The sequence below is a fragment of the Dinoponera quadriceps genome, unplaced genomic scaffold (assembly GCF_001313825.1).
Source record: "Dinoponera quadriceps isolate SergipeBrazil2010 unplaced genomic scaffold, ASM131382v1 scaffold1889, whole genome shotgun sequence".
Classification (NCBI taxonomy): domain Eukaryota; kingdom Metazoa; phylum Arthropoda; class Insecta; order Hymenoptera; family Formicidae; genus Dinoponera; species Dinoponera quadriceps.
This window is the reverse complement of record NW_014557272.1, coordinates 314,119-338,644: the sequence shown is the minus strand read 5'-3', so window position 1 is coordinate 338,644 and position 24,526 is coordinate 314,119. Positions and strand designations below refer to the sequence as shown.

The 24,526-nt window shown below is 46.6% G+C and overlaps 1 protein-coding gene across 3 annotated transcripts in view; it reads left to right on the top strand.

The window, feature by feature from the left end:
• LOC106748843 (forkhead box protein O) overlaps positions 1-24,526 on the top strand; it is a 193,876-nt gene that overhangs the window by 159,962 nt on the left and 9,388 nt on the right. Inside the window, exon 8 of one of the 3 annotated variants that reach the window (XM_014627725.1) lies at positions 9,693-9,849. The exons of the other annotated variants lie outside the window; for them this stretch is intronic. The gene's annotated coding sequence lies outside the window, so the exon portion shown is untranslated. The remainder of the gene's footprint in view (positions 1-9,692; positions 9,850-24,526) is intronic. 3 annotated transcript variants of the gene reach the window in all.

The window sequence follows — 24,526 nt, the reverse complement described above, 5'->3', positions numbered from 1 at the left end:
AGCGGAATTCGCAGACGTGTTATTAGCGTGATAATACGTCACCGTAGCGAATCGGCGAGACGTCTCGCCGGTCAATCGATCGATCGATTGATCGCCTCGTGAATGAACACCCGGTAGATATCGTGCGTGGCGCCTTGGCCTACGCACTTTGCTTGCGTAATGCTCGTAACGCGTTAGGCTCTTCCTCAGCCAAGGCGAACGTCGTCCAAGACACGTTCAAGAGTGTGTATGCGTATATACGCACGCGTGTACGCACGTGCGTAAATCCGATGGTGTGTGTGTGTGTATGTGCGTGCGCGCGTGTGCGTACGTTTTTCCGTGAGTACCAAAGCGCGCGCGGTCGATTTCGTAAGACGTGAGGCTGACTTAAAATTCGCTTGCGTTATCGGCGATTTTTGGCCACTCAGCCGGTCTCGCAGCGAAGGGAAACGCGGAGAGATGTCGACGACGATAATACCGTCCGATAAAGCGCGGCGTTTTAATAAAAATGTGTTCCCGTACCGATATTTTATTTATTTTTGATATCCAGCCGGCCGCGTTCTGAATGTGTCTACACTTGACGTGCGTAAATATTTGTGACTGGTTCGCTCGCTATTGTCGGGCTGAACGGTTGATTAAAATTTTAGGGTAAATATATCCGCCGGCGTATTTTTACGCGTCTGTTTCCGCGCGCCGCCGCTTTCCCGCGTACGCGTTTGCGTTATAATATTTCATTATATTTAGCTTGCGCTTTTGCACCCATCCTTCCTCTCCTCTCTCTCTCTCTCTCTTTCCCTTTTTCTGTCTCTTTTTCCGTGATACGTAAAGCGCGTAAATCGAAAGTATCTCTCGCGATTTTCCGACGCAGCGATTCGTTAGGCTGGAATATCGGGCGATGTAAGTTTCCTCGAGCGCGAGTCTCCCTTGACTCTTCACATGAGATAAGACGGGGCTATAATTAGACGTAGATCACAGTAATAGGATAAGTATCGAGCGCGATAACGTTTTTTTTTTTTTTTCGACAGAAGCGCACGGGACTTTGTGCGTGTCGCAGCGACGCGCATTTCGCACGGTACGCGTCGCGATAAATTCGCCACACGTGTGGAAATTTGCAACGTTACCTTTTACACGGTTAAATTCCATTTATTTACTTTTTTTTTTTTAAATCGCGCGCACGTGTCAATATTAATTTTATATATTTCTTTCGGAATATGTACGCGGAGAAACGGTGGAAAGCTTCTCCTCTTTGTCCTGTTTGGTAAAACGATCTATTACCATGATATCGAGGAGAGGTAGCTCATGGCGTTCGCTGCTACCGTCGAGATAATCTCACTGCGCTGACTGCTAGCTGCTGCTACTAGCGACTGTTCTACTGACAAGTCAAGCTTGTAAGAGATAACTGCATGATACGTCTGAATGGCTCAATGTCCCGGCCATCGTTTCATTGTACAACTGCGCGTCGGAATAAGTACCTGTGCATGTGGCCCCGAGTGCCATGGAAGGGAAGGTTGGAGATCCGACATTTGGCCGCTCGGTACGGCTGTACTCGCACGCATAGCGATGCGCGCGCACGAATGCACGAGTCATCTCATTAACTAGTCATGTAGCCGGCCGCGCATAAATCTGTCTAAGTGGCTGCGTTGCAGAAGGAACAAAAGCTCGGCGCATCATCGTTCCGTCGCCTCGTGTTCTCGCGATTATCGTCATTGTTACCTTCGATCGTTCGAGCGTAACGAATTTGGGCACGTTTGGATATTAACGTACGAATCATAGCAGCTGCTGACATGTGGGGAAAACCGAGATTTCGATGGAAGAGCGGATCCTTCGCGCGCGCTGCTTGATTTCGCGGTATCGCACGAAGTAACGATGGGAAGATTATTTCGCGCCTGAATAATCGACTCCTTTATTCTAATAATTGCCGTAGCGAGGTTTTCCTTCGGTATTTATGGCATTAATTGCTAATGATGCATGGCGGAGCGCTCACGACGCGACGAGTGACGAATTGTTACGGGTAGCGTAGTCGAGATATGTCGCGAGATTTTGAACACGGTTTTACGCACAATCCTTTCCCTGGCTTCGACAAGGGAGATGCCTGCAAAATTATGCAAAATTATGCTCGACATTTAAGCGGACGTCTCCGTGAGAACGATCTTCAAGATATTTCGGTTTGATACTCGCGAGTATTTTTAAAACACTGGCAAGATATCGAATGCTTTTATTGCTCTGCATAAGTGATTGATATCGGCTTGCGGACTTACAGTTTATATTTTATAGGTCATAATTCTCTCTTTTTCTCCCTGTCTCTATATTTATAAAAGTCGTCGCGCCGCGCGGTTTCGCAGTGGATATGGACTTGCGTTGCTTAATGGCCAAGCGCAGAGAAATTCTGAAATCTATGAGCCGTAAACTTTTTTCCCCCGAGCACACGCACCGCCGGGCCGATATCGCGCTCGCAGTAACTGCATGCCGTACTACGTGCACGAGAAAGGGAGACAGAGCAACGACGGTATTTTTGCGATTTGCGTCGTTCGGCGATTTCGAAAGGCGTGGAGAAAGTATTCGCAGTTAATGGGCCGACCTGCGAGCGGAAACCGCGGCCGTTTTATTTTGGAAATGTCGCGAGTCAGATTCTGTTAAGTCGGATTTCACGATTCGACAATTAAATTAAGGAAGATAGCGTCGCGGACTGACATATCTATTTTGGCTCAACAACTCCAAATTCAGGTCACGTTATTTTTTTTATGTAAAACATCCCGTGTGGTAAAATAATATATCCTCATTGGACGCTTAGATTTTGGCTCATGTACGAGGGACACAATCTCATATCACAATAACGTCAGTTGGATAGATGAAAAACAGATGATATGTGTTGGATGATTCATACGCATATGACTGCATATTATGAAAATTTCATTCATTTTCATCAAGAATTCATAAGAATTTAGGAGAAAATCGACCTAAATTCTTTATTTCCCCGATTTTAAGTTCAGTCAATTGGCTTTTAACATAAAGTGGCTCGGAAAGCGCAACCATTGTTGCGCTAAATCGTACAATTTTCTACATCTCGTGAATAATAACGTGCGAGTCCGATCCGGCCGCGATGCATGATTCAAGAGTCTAAGAATTTCAGGAATTCGTCAGTTCGATGCACATTCAACTACATCACGTCGCGCAACTTGGCGTCGGGTCCCCTCTTAAATAATTTATGTCCGGCGGATTTGCAGCTGAAAGCTGTTGCAGGCGGACGTGCGGATTTTGAAAATTTCGTTTTTCCAACGGGCGAGCGGACGACCGGTGGCGGTCGCTCGCCCGCTATTTTTGCGTAGTTGGATGACACTTTCAATGCCGTTCGCCTGCCTGCTTGCCGGCCGATCGCACCGGCGTCCAAAAGGTCGATTCACGTCGCGCTCTCGAGGACGATACGCCGGGAACCTCTCGATCGCGCGAGATCGAGCTCACGAACTCGGAAAAGTAGGCCACAATTCGCACGAACGTGCGCGGGCGAGCGAGCGAGCGAACGATACGTGACCGACGATATTTTTCGCCGTCGCCCTTCCCGGCGCGCATTCGGCCGTCGGGTACCACCGAGGCGAGAACTTTCCCGCCAACCGGCGGCCCTGTTACTTGCGTCACGTGGCACACTTTATCACTCCGAGAGGACGCGAGAAATCCGGGCGACTCGATTAATTGGCCCCCATTACGCAATGTGGAACTTGGATGACGTTCTGTCAAATTCCGAGATAACGCGAGGAATAGGCGAAGAAGAAATCGCGTTCTTCGTTTTTCAAGATTCGCGATAAAATTGAAGACACGCATCGCGGGCGATGCCAATTTAAAATCTGATAACGATATAATATATAATAATTAAGTAACGTGACATGAAAAGAAAATATTGTAGTAAAAATTACCACAAAATTTTATGCTAGACCAGACCGGAATTATGACTGAAATTATGATGTGTGTTGTAATTTTTAGTGATATATTTCATATGTATTCATTATTAAAGGTTATAACACATATAATAATTTCAGTCATAATTCCGGTCCAGTATTACAAAATTTTGTGGTAATTTTTACCACAATATTTTCTCCGTGTATGTACATAAGATAATATATAGAAATTATATATTGTATTCTAAATAGTAATTGTATTAACATATTGTATTCCGTTCTCTTTTTTCTGAAAATTTCTGCGGATAATTCAACGGTTTTCCTATTCCTATTCTAACTATTTGATAGAATAGTCTTGCGGTAATTCTATTACATGCGATATCATTTACTAATTGAGGGAGAATTTCGAGCAATATATCATTAATATATATAACTATTGTTATATCATTAATTATATGTAACTATTTTAGCCAAGCCGTTCCTCCACTTTCAAGCCGCACTCTAGACCTTATTCATTTATTCAACTCGAGTTTTTCACTTCGTGCTTGTAAAGTTTTATTCTCGTCTGCCTTGAACAAATTTCGCGTAAAAGAATTTCCCCAGCCGCAGATGATTTTCTCTTTCTTTCCTTGAGAATCGAACCTATGCTCCCCAAAGACAGGTAACCGACGTCGTCATCGACAATTTTACTCGTGCGTCTCGCTTCCTCGTGGATATCGATAAACCCGATAACGCGACGGCGGCCGTAGGACGGATCGTACACGCACTCTACTTATAGCACACGGCGAACGAGAGAGCGAACGAGCAGGCAGGCAGGCAGACACGCACGCACGTACGCACGTACGTGCGCACGCACGCATGCACGCTTGTACATACGTACGCACGCAAGCAAACACGCACGCACATACAATGTCCAGCGAGTCGCAATCGGTGCATGCGTGCACACCCGTGGCATACACGCACGCTTGGCTCCACTCGGTGAAGTTCTAAAATAAGCCGCGAATATAGGCCGTCGAGACGCTGCCCGGTGGAACTCTACGCACCGTTTATCATACCCACCTTATCAAGGGAGGAAGGGGACGCTCTCCTCTCGGTTCTCCAGCGCGAGAGAACGATTGAATGACGACGAGAAAATGGTTCACGACGTGGAAAATTCTAAGGAGTTAAGCGTCATCCTCGAAGATGCTGCGAGATTCGTCGCGAATTTTATNTTTTTTTTTTTTTTTTTTTTTTTTTTTTTTTTAATCATCTCGCTTGGGTTTATTCGACGACGGAGAGACACGAGACACGTGTGTTCTTATCGTTCGATATTTATTGCTTCACGTTGAATACTGGAGCGAACATTTCCCCGACGGAACTTCTAAGCACCACTCTTATATCTAAGATGCCACATGGAAAAAAAAGAATTGACTCCCACAGTTAAAAATTAGCTGTAATACAACTGAAAATAGTTAATTCAGCTAATATTTTTTTCTCCTGTATCTAATTTTTTCAGCTCCTACAGCAAAAAAGTAAGTCTGGTAATTAATTTTCAGTTGCATTATAGGGCAGCTAATTCCTTTCTTCCCTGAAACGTATCGCGCGTGTCGAAGCGACGATTAATTACGGTTTTAAAATAAACGGCTGATTATCGTTAACTCGCACTACTACTCCGCAGACACCGTTCGGCTCGTTTATCAGCTTACACGATAAAATGATTAGGCGACACGTATATGGCGATCGGAAAAGTATATCGGCTGTGTATCTCGATGTAAAAAGCGTAAGGCGTGTGCGGCGTATCTATCAAGGCCGAATTCGATCGTGCGCGTGTGTGTATCTTTATATCGTGGGTGGATGACCGTTACGCACGTGTGTTAAACGCATTGTGCTTCCGTGCGCGTGTGCACGAAGTACACGCGTGGTGAAGTAACCGCATGGGTGACGTAAAGCCAGCCAATTGGCCGAAGAGATACCGCAGATCGAGCCTCTCTTCGCGTGAGTTGACGTTCATTCGTTCTCGCGGCCAGACTATCAATATTTTTTTAAGTGACTCGCCCGTACGAGATAGTGCGTGTAACACTGGCACAGATAATCTCGATAATGCCAACTCTCGCGTAATCCACGTTGCCGGGGAGAATTACGCAGCATATTCTCGGCTAACTTACAGCTCGCGCGACACGTTTCCTCGTGTCAGACGGCGACGCTCCGCGTCAACGAGAGTTCGTCGATTCGCGCAGGGAGAATCGCGGAAGTAGAAGTTGCGAGACACGGTGTCTCTCTGCTCCCTCTTCCCTCCCGTCTCTCGTTACGCTCGCTCGTTCAAACGTTGCAATTAACCGCACATTAGACGGGCGCTCGAGTAATCGCGCGTTTATAATACGAAATTTAAATAACATGGAGAAGACTTCCGACAATCGTCGTCGTCCCGCGAAATCTGGCTCGCTCGCTCGGGGAGAAAGGGCAGGCCTCGCTACTCTCGTTCCTTCGCGCCTCCTCTCGTTGACGTCGGACAGAGAGGAATTAGGTGGGAAATTATTTAAATTATTCCTTTCCAATGGGTGACAGGTCGCGAACGGTGGCGCGACACGGGAGGGGTTGAGGCGGGGGTGATGGTGAGGAGGAGGTCGTAGTGGCGGAGGGTGAGCACGGCGCCACCAAGGAGGACCACTTAATAAAGAGCCGCTGACAGCGTGACAGTAAAGTAACTTCGTTCGCCGGAATTTAAAATTAGATTCATAAAAATTATTCTAATAGATTCTCTTGCTGGCGCGGAGTCGCCGCTCAGAGCAAATGAGGCAAATTCGATTTGACACGCGGCCGTTCCCGCATTCTTCTCTTGCTCCTCCACGACCTCTCTCTCTTTCTCTTCCACCACCGTTCATCGTCACCTTCCTCCACCCCGTCGTCCTTCTCTTTCGTCGCGCCCTACCTCGACGGTCTTGTCTCTCGGTTACTTCGAGGTTCGCCCGGAAAAGAGCGCGCCAGGAGCGAGCAGGACGAGTTATGCAAATGCCGACAATAACCGAACGTCAATCAGGGAGAAAGTTAACTTCCGGGAATATAGCTGATGGTTCTCCTCTTGCTCCTTCTTCTCCTCCTCCTCCTCTTCCACCACCTCCTTTTCCTTTTCTACTGAAGGAGGTCCGGGGAAAGCAGCGCGGCGCGAATAAGCGTCTTCGTCTATATAAATTAAGGGAAACCGATGACGGCTGCCGCGAGGACGAACTCGTCCTTCGCAGCCTCGACAGCCGGAGGACAGTCCCTTCGAATGTAATTTAAAGTTTGCCAGACTAGAGAATCCCCCCACGAAGGGCAAAAATGACCTTTTCTCCAAGTTCTGCCTTCCACTTTCTTAGGAGAGCCAGGCGTCCATTTTGGACGCGCGGGACTATTTTGTTTGATCCTAATATCGCGGGATGCGTCCACAGACCTCGCACGATTCTTTAAAAATATTGTAAAAACATAACTAATCTTTATAATATATCCAACTATCGAGAGAAAAATATCTAGGATTTTTGGGGTCAAATATTCTGAGAATATTAAATTATTTAAAGTTGGTAATAATCAAAATATTTAATATTCCTGGTTAACAAGTAAAAATGTTCAGATTTGCCGGCGTGGCGAATGTAATGTATATAATTTTGTAGAAAGACCACGAGATCCTCGATTACCACGGAGCTTAATCCGACGCCGCGGTATCGAACAGAAAATATGGCGTGACGCTACAAAATATATTTCCGACAAAATTATTGTTATAAACTGCATCATGTCGTTCCATTTGACACGAGACCGCGACTCGCGCGGTACTCAATGCGATTCCGTCCGAGAATATATCCAGCGCTCTCCCGGGCGCGGATCTCGGTTTAGCGATGTTTGAAGCGGGGCTGCAAATAACCGGCATAATCAGTGCAGAAATTAAGTCAATTAGTGTGAAGGTAAGCGGCCGGTCGCGGAGATCAAATGGAGGATAGGGAGTAATTTAAACTTACTGCGAAGAGCAAGCTCGTCGTCGGCGTTTAAGCTCCGAAAATAAAAGCTGCGCGCGCTTTATGGGGCGACCGTGCGGATTGTACTTTTCAACTGGGACGCGAGATCTACTGCGAATTATTACGTCTCCGTGCGCGAGCTAATTTACTGGAAAATCCGTAAAGTAACGCACTGCTTTCTCCCTCCCTTCACCCCCCTCTCTCCCCTTTTCTCTCGCGTTTTAATTTATTCGGCGTTGTTGTATTTTTTGTTGTTTCGATTTGGCACGAACGATTTAAATTGATATCGCATTAAACAACGCGCTTGCAAACGAAACGGTTAAAGCGCCGTGTATTTCGTTGAGTGTGTACGCGCTTGAGTTCTACCCACTCGACCCCGATGTGAAATCCACACCAAGTTATGACGTCGCCCGGCGTGCGTGTTAATTAACATTACATTTATGCACAAGTGCCCCACCACGTGGAAAATAATATCCGAAGCGGGGGAATAGCGCGGCCGCGTGGACGGGAAAGAACATCTTTTGACGGGACACTCTCATGAATTATTCCGCCGCTAATTTCTTGTCTAGATGTAATCTCGCGATCGGAGCTAATGAAAGTTTCAGCAGTGCGCCGCGTTTGTTTAATTGGCACGGTTTAATTTCTCCCAATGCTCGCTCGCGCGCGCGCGCGCGCGTTGCCATAATTTGCAATATTAATCGCGCACAAATCGCGTAGACCGACGCAACTCTAATTTATCCATCTATCATTCAGCTCGATCGTTTTGCGTTTAACGATATCGATGACAATGTATTAATCCGGGCCGCCGGACCCCCGACTTCGTTTCCGGCACGCATGCGCGCGAAAATTTGGGGCGATTTCTCAAATCTCCTCGAGTGGCGTCCGCGAGAAGGCTCTCCTTCGCGACAGTACCATCGATCATCATTTCCGTTTCATTGCTACCGGGAGGAGAAAACGAACGCCTCACTTTCCCCCGTAATTTCCGTCGTGTCTCCGCCGATAAATAATCCACGGTGATCGCGTTATCGTGAGTTCGAGGACCGTTAATAAATATCGCGAATTTTCGGACGTCGCTGTGCTTTCGTCGGCGTTCCACAACGGACCGGCCCGTACAAGAAGGAATCGCAAGGCAGCGTATCCTTCCGATATCCCGTTCCACAAACGCGAACTTTATAAGCCGTACACGAGCGCCGATTTATAACGCCGTGCGCGGAATGATCGCGACAGCAATAGGAAGCTCGAATCGCCGGGTGTCCACCGGGACCCCGTATTTCCGGCGCGGGAAAGTAGCCTGTTGGCAGTGTCGACGCACGATATCGGGGTCCACCGTCGTCCACTCCTGTTCTCGCCACGAGAAACGAGACGCGGAGGCTTCTTGCCAAAAACCGCCAGCGGGAGATCCTGCTTAGCGGCGATCCCGGCCGAGGAGCGAGAAGACGCTCTCCCGTTATGGCGTCCATACATAACGTCGAAGCACTCCGGCATTCGTCGCGCGAAAATCGATCAACTCGCCCGGCGCACTTAATATAATTTCTCTCGGACCAGATGGGCTGCCATTCGCGGGAAATATAGATCCCCTTCGTCCGTGACGAAGGACGGGGCGCGTACACGCGGTTTTATCGCGAGGCGTGCGCGCGTAGCGTTCACAGTTCCGCTGGTATTTATTAATGTCGTAGATTCACGGTAAAACAATACGCCAGAAATCGAGGTCCGCGTGGCCGAAGTGTTTATGACCGAGAAATAATACTCTCTCGCGGTGGCAGAGAGAAAAAAATAATAATTTATCGTACAATGTGACTGGGCGACTCTCATTTTACACCGGCGCGAGACGCGGTATTCGAAATTCTGTTATTTACAGTTACGACGATACATCCTGAAAATAATCGAAATACAGCGGTCACTTTAAGAGGCTATTCAACAATTACGTCACACTACGAGAGGGAGGTCTGTTAGTTTGCGTGATGGTCTGTGATGGCGGGGAGGGAGATCGTCAAGACCGTGGAACATCATATTAGGTGGTATAACTTATAAATATGGATGCGCATGGTTATTTTGTTTGCATTCGTAACACATTTGATTACATTTGAAAATGTCTAAGTTCTGACAGTTTTGTGCTAATAATCAAAATGTTAATTTTTTAATATTTATTCTTTTAAAAACAGAACTTTTGCTGATCAAAATTATAAGATAAAATATTAATTTCATTTAAATAATTTGATATTACATGCTTACAAATTATTTTTATCTTAGAAAAAAATAATAGTGTGCAGTTTAATAATTATTACTCACAATATGGTTATAAGTTATTTTTCTTATTCTATGTATCAACAGGGGAGTAATTCTACATGTTACGTAATATTGGAAAGGGAAACAAAATATTCAAATTTAGCTTGACGTAATTATTAAGTAGTCCTTTACAATTTCGCGACAAGTAAAATTTTCACGAGATAATGTCTGGAGAAAAGCGATTCGTCGCTGAGTGCGGTCGAGTGCATTCCTACTCCGACTCGACGTTAAAACGCGATCGTCGTTCTGCCGCCGATAAATCTCGAGATCATGGGGATCGCGCGTTAAGTGTCGAGGACGGCGCTAAATCGAGGCGAGAATTCCGGTCATGGTGGCTTCTTACTTCGCCAGAATACTCGAGGTATTCAGCTCGAGTGCGGGCGCGCCTCCGTCGGCGACTTTCCGTGTGTATCCTGTGTACGGGCGAGGTGTAAAGCCAGCTACTCTCGGTGGTATCAGTGGGCACTTGTTGCTCCTCTGGCAAACCCCGTGAGTGTTTACACGCTAAATAAGTGTACACAACACCGCCGACGAGACCGCCGCTACTTCGTCCCGGCGTTTTCGGTGTACCCGTTTACGGTGTATCGCGCGCGCGCGCGCACGAGCTCGCTTTATGTCGTGTTCTTTGCGCGTGTGTATCGCTCGCAGTGTGTCCCGACGGCGACTATCGCGTTTCCTCTCGGCTAGAGGAGGATCCGTCGGAGAATTTGCAGTCGACTTTTTACTCCTTAGTACGGGAGAGACTCGGATAATGTACAACGTATAACGTATTTCACATATTATACCCTCAGTTTCTCGTTTCAAAGCTTTTCATCTCCTTGAAAGAATTTTCACTTGTCGAATAACTCCTATTGATTTCTTATCATTCGTGATTTTTCTCATTGCCAGACGTGATACGAAGATAACGCGCGGATGAAGTAAATCAGGGCAAATTTATTTATCTACAAGTTAGGGAAAATAATATCGTCAATACCAGTTTATTAATGTGCCAATGGAGTCGTTTTATATTCCTGACCAGACGGTATATTCGATGTACAAAATTGTACACACACACACACACACGCGCGCCTTCAAGCGTCGTACGATCGCTGTAACAGAACGATGTATTTACAAGTGCGCGCGAGTTACATGCGTAAAGGCACGTGTTAGGGCGGTCAGAGAAGGAGGAGGGGGGGGGGAGGGGATAGCAAGAGCATACGACCTGACGCGCGAGATGAGGTATCGCGGGATGAATGGGCACGCAACAAGCTACACGCTGAATGTGCCAAATTGAGGGGAGTCATTTGTTTGACGCTCCGCCGTGGCCGCGACACGTGACAGCTCTTTCTCTCTTCCACCCTGCCTCCCCTAACCCCCTTTTTTACGTCTACCCTCGTAATTGCACCGCGAACAATCGGAACGCGCTGTTCCCGGTGATTGGCAGGCATCGAATGACGGTCAACTGCACCACGACCTCGTCCGTCCCTCATTCGAGAGATGATCGGTGGCGGAGCGGTAACGCTCCGAAACATCCGGATTGACGGATATTCACATGCATCATCCTTGCACGATACGAGTGATTCGCAATTTCTGTTATCTTACCGTTATTGTCTTTCGTATCGGTAAAAGATTGTCTCCTACTCTGAGACATCTACAGGTTGTCTGATAATTTTCTCGGAATCCGCGGTGTGCAGATAGAACGGATGAAACTAAACAGAAAAGTCATATACCATTTTTCAAAATTCGCAATAATTAATAAGGAATTAATTAATCAGCTAATGAGCATGGGAAGCGGTAGGCCGAACTCTGTATAAAGAAAAATGACTTATTTTTGAAGGTCTCCTTGCAATAATGAGTATCAACTGATTTCTTGAGGCGGAGTAACGCAGCGAGCGGCATACAAAGCTGCGCGCCGAAAAGAAACATGATTCTCGTTATCAGTTGATATTCATCGTTGCTAAGAGATCTTCATAAATAAGTCATTAAAAAAAAACATTTTTCTTTATACAGAGTCCGGCCTACTATTTCCCGTACGCTCATTAGCTCGTACAAATTAATGAATTCCTTATTAACTATTGTGAATTTTGCAAAATGGTACGTGACTTTTCTGTTCAATTTTACCTATTTTATCTGCACATCACGGATTCTGAGAAAAATATCGGATATATAAGTATCCTGTATAAAGACAGTACGTGTAAGAGAGAAGAAGAAGAAAAAGAGAAAAAGAGAGAGAGAGAAATTCGAAGGTGATATATCACGGATATAGTATTGCTCAGTGCGACTGTGCGCCATTAAAAATTATATGTCATGTGCAGATACGCTTATAAATTATTCCGATCTTGAAAGGGGATGTTGACGTAAAGCGTCGAAAGTAGGTCAGACGTATAATTATCTCGCGACGAAACAGCCTCACAGAAATCTTACCCTTTAATTACGGTCTCCTGGAAACTTAACCGAGCGTGTGAAGACTTGTAATTTATAACTTATAACTTAAGTATGCTCGATGTCTTCAGGAAATTTATCGCGCTCGCGCGTAGTCGCGCGCTTAATAGCGAACTTTGAGTTCACCTTTGCCTTATTATACCTCACCTAACGACGTCCTTAAACACGCCCGAACCAGTTACGGCGGATAGACGCAAATCGAACCGTATTAATCGACTTGCCTAACTTAATTTTCGCATTAGCATTCGCGTTACACTCTCCTACTAGCGATTAATAATCATTGTGACTTTTTACGGTTTTTGCAGAATTAAATCTCCATAATGTTATATCTCCATAATTTACGAGATATAACCAAGGTTATAATAAATCGAAACGAATTCTATAGATCTATAATGAACGGATATAATTAAAATTATGATTGATTTGAATGTAAGATAAAATATTATTCATTGATATCGCGCGAGAGATTTCAGAATTGCGAAAACTTGAGAAAAATGTATAGATAAGTATTATCCAAGGAAAATTTGAGAAAATCAGAAATCCAAGAAAATTGCTCTGGATTCCTAAAAGTACGAGGGGTTCGGAGATTTGAGAGTGTCTGTGAGAGCCTTGACAATTCGGGCACACCGGTCGAAGCGGAGAAGTTAAGGAAAATCCGGGGTACTCTTTCTGATTCCGTCGTGCGAGTGTCGCGCTAGATTTTACATCGCGCTCGACACCTCGTTTAATCGGTTAGCCGACTAAACGGGCGCCTCCGTTCCGCCTTGAAGCGCGCGCGAGAAGTCGTTAATCCCGATAAAGCGCGCGCGACAAGCCCGGGCCTTATCGTCGCGCCCGCGTCGTCGTCTCGCAGCCCGACAGGTATCGATTGTGCGATCGCGCGCGATAAAGTCACGACACGACGAATCCCCGGGGCGTTAATTCCCTCGACTGTCGGCGAGCTGCCGAGTGAACTTCCGCGCTGCGTCTCTTCCGTCTAGGTAAATCGGTAGCGGATAACGCTGCTCGATGTCGCGACGATTATCGGTACGTATAGGAAAGAAGGGAGGGAGAGAGGAAGGAAGGAAAGACGGAATGAAGGAAGGAAGGAAGGAAGCAGGGAAGGTCCTACGTGCGCTTTCGCGGGAAGGATCGGAGATTAGCGACGCCTCAGGATCACTGGAGCAGCATGATCCGATGCGAAGTGCCTCGCTCGATCGCGCGTTCAGTGGCCTTGAAATAATTACATCGGCTATCCGTCGTCGTCTTCGTCGTCATCTTCACCGTCGCTCCTAAGCAACACTTGCTCTCCTTCCCTTAATGACGCGTTTTGCGACGTCATCTGGAATGCCTTCTCTCATAAGGGGAAAGGACAAGCGAGGCCGCCCTTCGACATTGCGCGAAAGGGCGAGCGCGCGACCCGCGAGATTTCAATACGCGCGTCGATATGTCCCAAAATAAAGAATGAAGCGGGAGACGGAATAACAGGGGAGGACGATGAAAAATAGATGCGACCGGCGTGTTTCTGCTTCTCAATTAGTCACTTATCGACAGCAGCGATAGAATGTGAGATCGCCGCTTAATTGATCGGGGATCATCAATGAACAATCACCGTCTCAGTCGTGGAAATATCTCCACATTCGTGAGAGACAGGGTTTTTGACGAGGGTAGTCGAAGGAGAAAAAAAGGAGGGAAGAAAGAAAGAAAGAGAGATCGTGGAAATATCGGGGACAATGAAATAGGATAGGTCATGGCGGAGGAAAGTACGCAACGCGGATGCCTCCGGCTCTCTCTCTTCGGGCCAACCTGCTCTAGTCTACATTCTCAGAAGGGTAAACAACCCCGGCGTTTGTTTACCCACTCGCTCGCTCACTCACTTTTAAAGCTTTTCAAACGGTATTCAAGCTCATAGCTCCTTAAAGCGCCAACGCGGTGCCACGTGAAACTGCCTGTGCCTTTAACATCATTGACTTCACCGCGACGGGACGAAAATGCTAATCGACAACGTTCTCTTAGCGCGCTTGAATAATCGCGATGCCGGCGCCGAGAATAATCGCGATACTATCGATTTTTACTTGTCCGAATTTTTGCCCGTCCGCGTTATCGAATCTTATTATAAACCTGATCATATTATCGTGCGCGTTTATAATCAACTTCGAAAAATCGTTACCGAAGTCGTAAGCTTGATCGGATCTATATTGTCTACTAATAATAAATTCAAAAATTCAATTACTGTTATATTAATCGTTGCTTTTTGGCTCATTAATAATACCGTTATTTTGCGGTGACGATGCTAAGTAATAATAGCAACTATTAACGAAATAAACGATGCGGCAGCTTGAGTGCTTCTTCGTTTCGAAAATCGAAACATTCTCGACACGTCAAATTTATGCTTTCAAATCACAGCGAAATTTTCCTCGCGATTACATTCGGAAACCGGTGTAGCTCTTTAGGCGATGATGAGGATACGTAGGATCTTAGGAATCGAGAACCGCACGAAGAATGATACATCCACTCTCCCTCGTCCGAGAGAAGACTGTCATGGCAACAACGATCCATTCGCGCCGCCTATCCGCGCCTCTCACTATCCCGGTTCTCTCGCACATTTTCCGGTTGCTCTGTCTCGTTTCCATTCGTCGATTTCTCTCTTTCTCTCTATTTCTATCCTCTACCTATCTACCTACGAGCAAATTAAAGTGCTCCCGCCCGATTTCTGAGAGTAGTCCAGATTGGTATCATTCGTTAACGGGAGAACGCGTATTCTCGCGTTAGCACGAGTACGTGACGTTGCTATAAAATGCTGCATTGTAATATTTCACTAAATGAAACTTTGGTATTCTGCATGAAGCGGTTTTGAAACCGAGGTCGAGTCGCGCTTGTTTGCGTTCGAAGATACGCGCGGGAGACAGTTGATTATTTAATTAACGATATTATATTGCTGAATCATCACTATTTTGTTACCACTATATCGGTGTTTTTTCCTCATTTTATCCGTGTCAAAAATCGATCGTGTCGACGAACATATCACTGCGGTAAATACACGTTGACTTATCGTCAGATGATCCGATATCCAAGTTCAGCAAAGCGCTCTTAATTAAATTAACTGTCGAAATGCCCAGAACTGCTTTGTCAGACAGCGATAATTTTCGCAAAGGGTCTCTTCAACTGCACGATTTTTCTCAGCCATTAGCGAGCTGCGATTTCGAAGGGTTGTCATTGTTAACATCGCTGAAATGCGTTCCGAGGATACAATCGTATCTCTCGACGTAATGTAAATTTATGAGCCCGATATCGAGTTACCGCGATTGCGCGCCCGAGAAATCACGTACGTCGCACACCGACAACGGTCGGCGGGCGTTCTTACAAAAGAATCCGCGCGGACGATGCACCCTTCCTTCGCCCCGAGCTGAAATTCCTTTTTACTCGCGAAACTTTCGTCTCGACGGACGAGTATGAGCGATGGCGCGAGAGTGACTAAGGATGACATGGCCGATGAATCCGTCTGAAACATGAATAAGCGACTGATTCGTTCGATTTATAAGGCCGCTTCGGAAGACCTGCGATCGCGTGATCCTGCTGTGCATTTTGCAGTTTCGATCCCACCTATAACGTCGCTTTCACGAGATTTTTTTTTATACGAACGCTTCAGATACTCTAAATTACTTTTGCTTTAAGTTGCTTATGAAATTCGAGGTCTGTTTATATTTTAAAGAGCCCACTTTACACGATCCGTAATTTGTGACGGAGTTCTGCATACTTTTATAAACGTAATTTTGATTCTTCAATTGTTTCCTATATTATATGTCTTTATAATATTGATCTCGCAAATATTTTTTTGTATTATATTTTTCTTACCGTTAGAAAATAATAACCCTTCTTTCTAGACAAGAATATTCGATAAGCGAGGCACAATACATTCATTAACCGACGTTACTCGAATTCAATTAATACTTCGATTTTGGACATCGAAATTTCGCAACGATTTCATTTTGCAACGTTCAAGCATTCCCGGGGCAGTTACTAAACCGAAATACGCCCGATCTATCGATTCACTCGTTTCTGCTAGATTTATGTCGCGCAGATAGAGCACGCCGTATTCGGGGAAAAAGTTTTTAGATAAATGTCATTGCGCAGTATGCGTTCGGCTGCAGTCAGTCATCGCGGAATCACGATAATCGAGTTGAAAACGATAATGCTCGCGCACTTCGCCGGCGTCGTTCATGAGGATTGTAAAACGGCGAAAACGCAATCAGGCCGCTCGATAGTTTTGATGGTTTCGCTGTCGTAAAGTAACTTTTACGACAGTCTAATATTGATGCCTTTAAATTTTAGAGTGGATTTCAATCACCCTACAATGTAGAGAGACAGGAGCCGTGCTCCTGTCTAACGTCGTTTTATAATGTGTTTTTAGGCTATTGCGATCGGCGCGTTAAACATTCGTCTTAAGTCATAATCGGAAGACAAAGTTAACACGTATCGAGATTCAGGTGGAAGTAATCGAATTCCTACTTCGCGCGAAAGACAAAGCGAAGCAGTGCACAATGGAACGAAGGTTTCCAAAAGAACCACTTGAAGTCGAATAATCTCGGAAAAGTATTTATTGTAGATTAGTTATTAGGCGATATAATTTTACTGTAAAATGCCATACGTTCCCAGGGTAACTAAATGCGTTAAATTATATGATTTTAAATAATAAAATTTATTAAAAAGAAATCTGAAAATTGCGTTATTACATGTTACGTTATCAAGACATATATATATATATATATATGCACAAGATTTATTTTATTCTATCGAAAATAAATCAAAAAGATATTATTTTAGCAAACATAAATGTTTATCGCTCAATCCCAAACTTATTTACGGAGGTATTGAGTATTGAAAAAAAAAAATGGTAAACTAGTTCCACTGTGCGGCGTCGAGATTTCCACGCGAAATATCCTCGAGAAACAATCGTCACCATCACTCGAATATTCCGGGAAGCTAATTCATTGAAAATGTATTCCGCGTTTTTTTTTTCAAATGTCCCTTCGTTCTGACGGAGCGACCGGCATTTGGGCAATTTTAATCACCCGGCTGATTAGACGTGAGGTGATAGACACATAGGGCGGATGGCTTAGGAATGATATTTTCCACGTGAGTCGCGCCAGATCTGACTGATATAGAAACTATTAATCGCCTAGCGGAGTTCGCATTCGCGCGCCATTAAAATCGCAGTCAATTGCGCGAGCGTCACGCCGAGATCAAACATTCATCCGTCAGGATAAAGAAAGGCGGCCACTCCTCAAGTAACTCAGTCTCTCGTCAGGTCATAAGGTTCAAAGTTCAAAGGATTCCCTTGGTAAACGAAGACGAACTTAGTGCTCTCGCAGCGACGCGCGCTAATTAGGAGTAATAGATCGCCAGCCGGATGGTCCGAGACTTCGGAGCGGATTCGGAAGAAGTAAAGAATGACGTCCTGACGTCGTCTTATAAGACGTAGGCCCGCGCGCGATTAGTCGAGGGGGTGAGGAGTCGGCTGGCGGCAGCACGACGACGACGAAGGACTAAAACTGTCAGCCTTGACAAATCTACGAGCGTCGTCCTGATAAATTCAATTAAACAATTATATCCTCCCCCACTATCGGCGCTCGAGCACGAGGAGGGCGAGACCGAAGGGAAGAACGAGGAGAAGAGCCATTTCTGAAGTTTATAGCCGGTCTCAGATCAAGCGTGGCGCGGCCCGGAGGGTATCCTAGAGGGTGTCCTGGAGGGCGGTTCGTCTTAATATAAAGCGAGTTGGTAAGTTTGGTGCAGCCAGCAGAGGCTAACTTATAATGCGATTTGTTTAATCGGCGCCAACTACTTTGTTCCGCCCGGCGTTTTCCGTCGTCCTTTAAGAAGGACGCGGAGCCACGGAAGGAGCTAACCCGCCGCCCTCCCATCCTCCCACCCTCGTCGTCGTCGCCGTCCCCGTCGTCCTTCCGCCGAGGCCCGACTCGTTCTGGCTCTCGAAACGACGTGTAGTATCGAACGATCCCCTTCGGCGCCTCTCGCACAAGCCGGAGACCTGGAGATGGAGCGTTAACGTCCTGATCGTCGTGCTTCTTAACTTTAGGACTCCAACCTAGGGTCCCGTAGACTCCGGTGATCTTACGACGCGCTGGGAATCGTGTACGAATAGCGTGACGTGAAATACCGCGAATAGTTTAAGTCGCATATTTTTCTTGATATTTAATTATTTTTCTACCTGTAATATTTTTTATTTTTCCACCCTATCTTTTAGCGTGCTCTCAGAAATTATACAGAGGAAAAAATAATATGAATTTTTAATTCGCGATCCGCGTCGTTTTGGAAAAATTGGGGCAGTCGGTGTCATTGTGTGACGTTTAGATAAAGGGAGAAGGATGTCACAAGTTCAAATATAGGAAACTACTGTTCTGTTTCTAAAATTTGAGATGACATTAATTGGGCAGTTTACCTGAAAAGTGACGGGCGCACACATTTTAGGTGTCTTACTGGAATAATTATGTAGCGTCGATCAGCACCTGCATTTTCCTTAAATTCATTGTTACTCAGAATAAGCGTAATTGACCCAATTCGAGAATGTATGTGTGTATGTGTGTTGCTAACTTACATCTTATTTTATATAAGTCATATTTCTTAATTATATAACGTCTCTCCTTTATAGAATCTTGTGTAATAACTTCAAGCCTTGTTATTCGAAGATATAATAAAAGAATAACTTATTATATCAACGCATTTAAAGATATCGTAGGTAGCACCGTAAACGTATTGTTAAATATATCGTTTATTATTTATACGGATTATTTTAAGATTCGAGAAATATGACGACGAAAAAATAAGCGAAATAAAAATCCTCGCGAGACTTATATTGGAAGGAAAAGAGGTACATTTTTTAATCGGAGCGAACTTTAACGATTTAAATATCACACATCACAATGAAAGGTCTCCTCAGCGTTTTTGCGTCTATCGAGAGTAATGCATTTTTGAATTCTGGAGAAACGCGAGAAACGTGGAAAACTCCACATTGTAGCGTAAGATATTCAAACGACTTTAATACACGTCCCATGTGCGCCGTAAGACGGCCTCTCTCTGTTCCGACATTCTCTGCGCGCCACGTAATCATTATGCATGTGAAGAGACGAACGAGAGATCTCGCGATTCCTCTTAAAAATCTCGACGTCAGTGCCATAATAAAACATGTGTTTTCGCCGGGTCTGTCTGTCGTTTTGCACGTGTCATTCACGTTTCATCGCCGCGCTTGCGTCAATCTCGCCGGCGCGCCTTGGTCTCGCCTTTAAAATTCGTTGCGACGAAGGCTGCGTCGCGTTCAACCGCGCGTGTTCGTGGCTGCGCGCCATTAAATGTCCGCGATTAAGTAACCCGAGGATGCGTCTGCGACGCGGTCGCACCATGATTCTCTTCGGCATCGTTTCTCCCGTCTTCCTCCTCCCCCTCTCATCCATCGTTCTTCGTGCTGGACCGGAAAGGAGCCTCGTATCTCTCTCCCTTCGGGAAACACCCCCGGCACCGGCATCGTCCTCGTTACGCGGATTAATAGACACTTTACGTCCCTTTTGGACAATCTGGGAAATTAGCGTCGGCCGAGTGTAACTCATTCATGGGTAGTTAACGGCGGATAGCCGGGGCTCCACCGGACTTAATACGCGAGTCATAAGTCGTGAAGTTCTTGCGCGAAGGCGCCCGAAAAGAAGACGTCAGTGGGGTGGACCAGGAGGAGACGGGGGTGGCGAGCGGGGTGGAAAGACGTTAGACGGCGGAGGAAGAGGTCGGGAGCGGGAAAGAAGGAAGCCGGGAAGAAAAAGAAGGTCGCGCGAGATGGTGGATGACAGGGACGAAGGGGGTGGTGGGGGTTGCAGAGTGGCGGCAGCACCGGGGTGCGCCGGAGGTGGGAAGAGGAGGCGAAGAAGAAGGCGGAGGAGCATGAGAAGGAGGAGGAGGAGGAGGAGGTTGAGGAAGAATATGCGGCTGCAAGAAAGAGCCGTCCAATATTTCAGCGCAGGACGATCGCGACTGAGCGACCGGGCGACCACTTGAAATATCTTGTCGCCAGGCGAAAACTTTCGGGCACCGGCAGCCGCTGAAACATGCTGACGTAACCGTATATAGAGGGACAAGCCGGGGGAGAGAGAAAGAGGAAGACGGAGGAAAACTCGAAGCCGTCAGCCGAACCGAGTCGAATCGAGTCGAGGCGCGATGCGCCGCGACCTGCCCGACTCGTGGCCGACTCGTTCTACTTCGTGAGCGCAGGATGCGCTCGCCGCATCGTCCTTGCGACCGCATCACGGACTTCTGCGGCTCGTTGTCTGGACAAGAGTTGGACAACTAACCGGGGGAGGATGTCGGAGGTAGAACGTGGAGATGACAATTACATCTCGATTACGAGTGTTCGAGCGAGTCTGATGGTTGTCGGTTTGAATAAACATTAACTTTGCATCGTACCGCGTATCGCAAATACTGATTTTGTCGTGCTGCAGATGACTGAATACGCGATTTTCTATTAACGACTATTAATATTTAAATTAATATTATTAATATTAAACAGTTGCAGCATGCATTGCTGTCGAGCTTGTGAACTTTGACGAAAGATTTTTTACACACATAAATTATGCCGTACATTTCACCTGCCGCGCGATGAAAATCTCAGAAATAACGAACGAGCATCGACTATTCGTCGTGGAGCTTAATGTATCTAATATTTGTGCATACATACATACATAGTGAAAAGCAAGGCTTTAAGTGGTTATGCGTTTCCGCGGTAATCAAATGAAGCACGAAAGATCATATCACGCTAATGACATTATAACTAACCAATTTGCTACAAACCGATTCGGACTGTCTCGAGTGAAATATTAATGCGCTAATTAAGAGTAACTGTTCCCGAATATGTCGACAATAATACGCTGGCGAATCGGAGGTTTAAATGCGCGGCGAGTATCCCACTTTGATGCCGAATTGTGTGCCGCGTATTACGCGGTTACCGTAATGAGGATAATTAAGCGGCAAGATTTACGTAAAACAAGACGAGCTATATAACGGCGGTTTGCGAGTTAAGAAATATTGCATTCGAGTTAACGAAGATGTACTCTCTCTCTCTCTCTCTCTCTCTCTCGTACTTCTCCGTGACACGCGCGATATGTTCCTCATTCGTAGTAGAATACTCGTTAATAAATAAAGTGAGTTACACGTAAACGCAGTTACGGGTTAATGCATAATGACAAGTGTCGCTCGCGCAGTAACTACGTCTAATCCGATTGTACGGTAACAAAGCAGAATTGTTCTTCATACTCCTCCGGTGCTGTTTAGCGTGTGTATAATGTTGGCGTCGCGTCGCTTCGCGTTGCGTAGCACGCGAATCTCGACTCAACTGCACGATTAAAACGTCGTTTTTCTCAACGGCACGGAAGAAGTGTGTATTAATCGAGCGGCATTTTCATGCCCCTAATGACGCGGAAAAATCTAACGACAGTGTCGCGCGCGGTATCCTTTATATGGGGTGTCCCTTTAACACGTGGATTCTCTTCTCTCTCTCTTAACGAGCCTAAATTGATTATTCGTAAAAACACAATTAAAAGTTAGTACAATTAAAAGTAGCCCTCCTCGTGATTCTACAATGGAATATCTTGGCGACTGAATCGTAAATTTCCGTCAAGGCCCACTTGAGAGGTTAATTAAAGTAAAATCGCGTTGTCTATTCATGATTCATTCAGAAAGCTCGTAATTTTTAATTCGACAAAATTTCTCAATATCCAACTTTAATTATGAAACTTCCGCGCGCGTCAGGGGAAACTCGGTTCTTTAAATTCTTTAAATTCGTTCGAGAATCGAATTCGCTCGAATTCGCTGAATTCTGCAGTCGAGAAGGAGAGGCGTCGAGACTGGTAACACCGTGTATCCGCGCCATTTCTTCTAAGTATCTTCGGGACTCGCGCAGCGTGGAGCCGAAATTTCTCTCCGGCCAAGTGAAGATCGATAATCGGCGTGAAACGGCGCCGTTCATCGCGAACAGCGCGTTGAGGTCGCGGCGATACTTTCGGAGCGCCTAATTTAACTTTACGACATGAAGGCGATCCGACGCGCCAGTAGATATAAACCTTAACTATTAGCGAATCATGTGGGCATAGGTCGAAGGTCATGCGAGAAGACTCGAACGTAGTTGTTCCAATCGAGTGAGGTCGATATAAAAGGCGTATCATCGGAGTTGCGCTTTTTCTCGCATTCCGAGGCAGTTAAAACGAAATAGAAAGGAACGAAATTTGGCCTCACTTGCCGAAAGACAATAACATACGTAAAGTTATTTCGGTGCGAATTAAGAGAATCCGCTGAATCAACTTTCAAGCTTAATCTATCGGTCTAACTAAGTAATCAAACCTCGCCTTTCATTTACCCGTAACGCGAGTTTTATTAATCGGATACCGTCGAAGAGGAACTTTTATCTCAACGCGAGCTCCCCATTTAAACTCGTTCGCGTTCGCGAGAAAATTACAGCGGACAGTAGCGGACAGTTGGCATCCGTTCCTCGCTAAGAAGAATGGACCTTTACGACTTCTCGTGTCTACCGTGCGAAATTCTTATCGACGTCTAATCGGCTGCCAATTTCTTGACCGAGGGAGCGTATCGCGTACTTTCGGGACGCCCGGTATAATCGGCCGGGAAGCAGCATACTCCGGTATAGCGGCGCGATCGAGTCTCGTAGGAGACGAAGAGAGAAACAGCCAGCCAGTCAACCAGCCAGCTAGCCAGCCAACCAGCCAGCCAGTTGGGCCGTTGTGCTGGGGGTTGAAGTGGAACTGAGCCCACACGGGGTGTGCGGGACGACGGCGCCGGAACGGCGCGCCGCGGCGCCACGTGGCCAACCCCTCCTACCGCTATCTCGCCACGTACCCTCCTTCGGCGGCGCACCGACACGCGTCTTTCGCCCCCTTGCACCAACGAGCCCGTTTCCCCTCTACCACTCGACAGCAGGCTAACCCTCCTCGTTCTTCTCGTCTTTTCCCTCTTTCCGCACCCTTTGCCGCGGCTCCCCCCGCGCCCTCCTTCCTGTCGCGCCTCGTCCTCGTCTTCAGCGGCCGTGCGGAGTGCCGTCGCTCGTCTCCTCTTCCCGAATTGCCGCGAGTATCGCCGGGAGTGTAAGCGCGATATACCTATGCGCCCGTAAAAGGGTTTCGCCCGGCGTGCAACCCTTCGATAACGCCCGACGCTCCGAAACTCCGCGTTAACCCGTTAATTGTCGCGAAATTTGCGACCTCGTCCGAAACGGAGAGCAGGCGGGGGCGTATCGCTATACAAGGCATTGCCGAGTCGCGCTCTCTCGGGGGTATCGCTCTGCGCGCGGTTCGATACCGCGGTCGGAAAAGTAAGTGAATTACCGCGACACGCTCCATTTAGCGTGAAACGCGCGGCGAGGAGTGCACACGCCTATCCACACTATTTAGCGGTGCCGTTCTTAATTCGTAATTTCGGGATGCATAACGATAAACGTCGCGCGAGTATTATACGGCGTCGTTTCCTCCGGCCGTATATTTCTTCGGGAAGCGCGTTCGAAATCGCGAGAACGGCGGATAGAGAGGAAGAAGAAAGAAGGAGAGAGAGGGAGAGAAAGAGAGAGACAGAGGGACACGCAAAACGAACGGAGAACACGTGGGGCAAATAAATATGGTCGACGCGCACGTGCCAAAACGTACGCGCGTGGGTGGGCTCGTAATTTTTGGCGGTGACGATTTTTCAAAATCAAACGTAACCAAAAGGTCGTACTATAAATTCCATTCCACCCGAACCGCTCGCCCCCTCCCCCCGTCCCGTCCGTTCCGTAGATACGTTGCGTAACGACACGTAACTCAATGTAATTCAATCGGCCCCGCATTTTTGCTCACGTTACTGCCATATATCAGCGGGCAGATCATACATCGGCAGGGTACCACCACTATCCCACCCCTTCGCCCCACACACCGCGAACACCCACTCCACCTCCCCCCCCCCTCC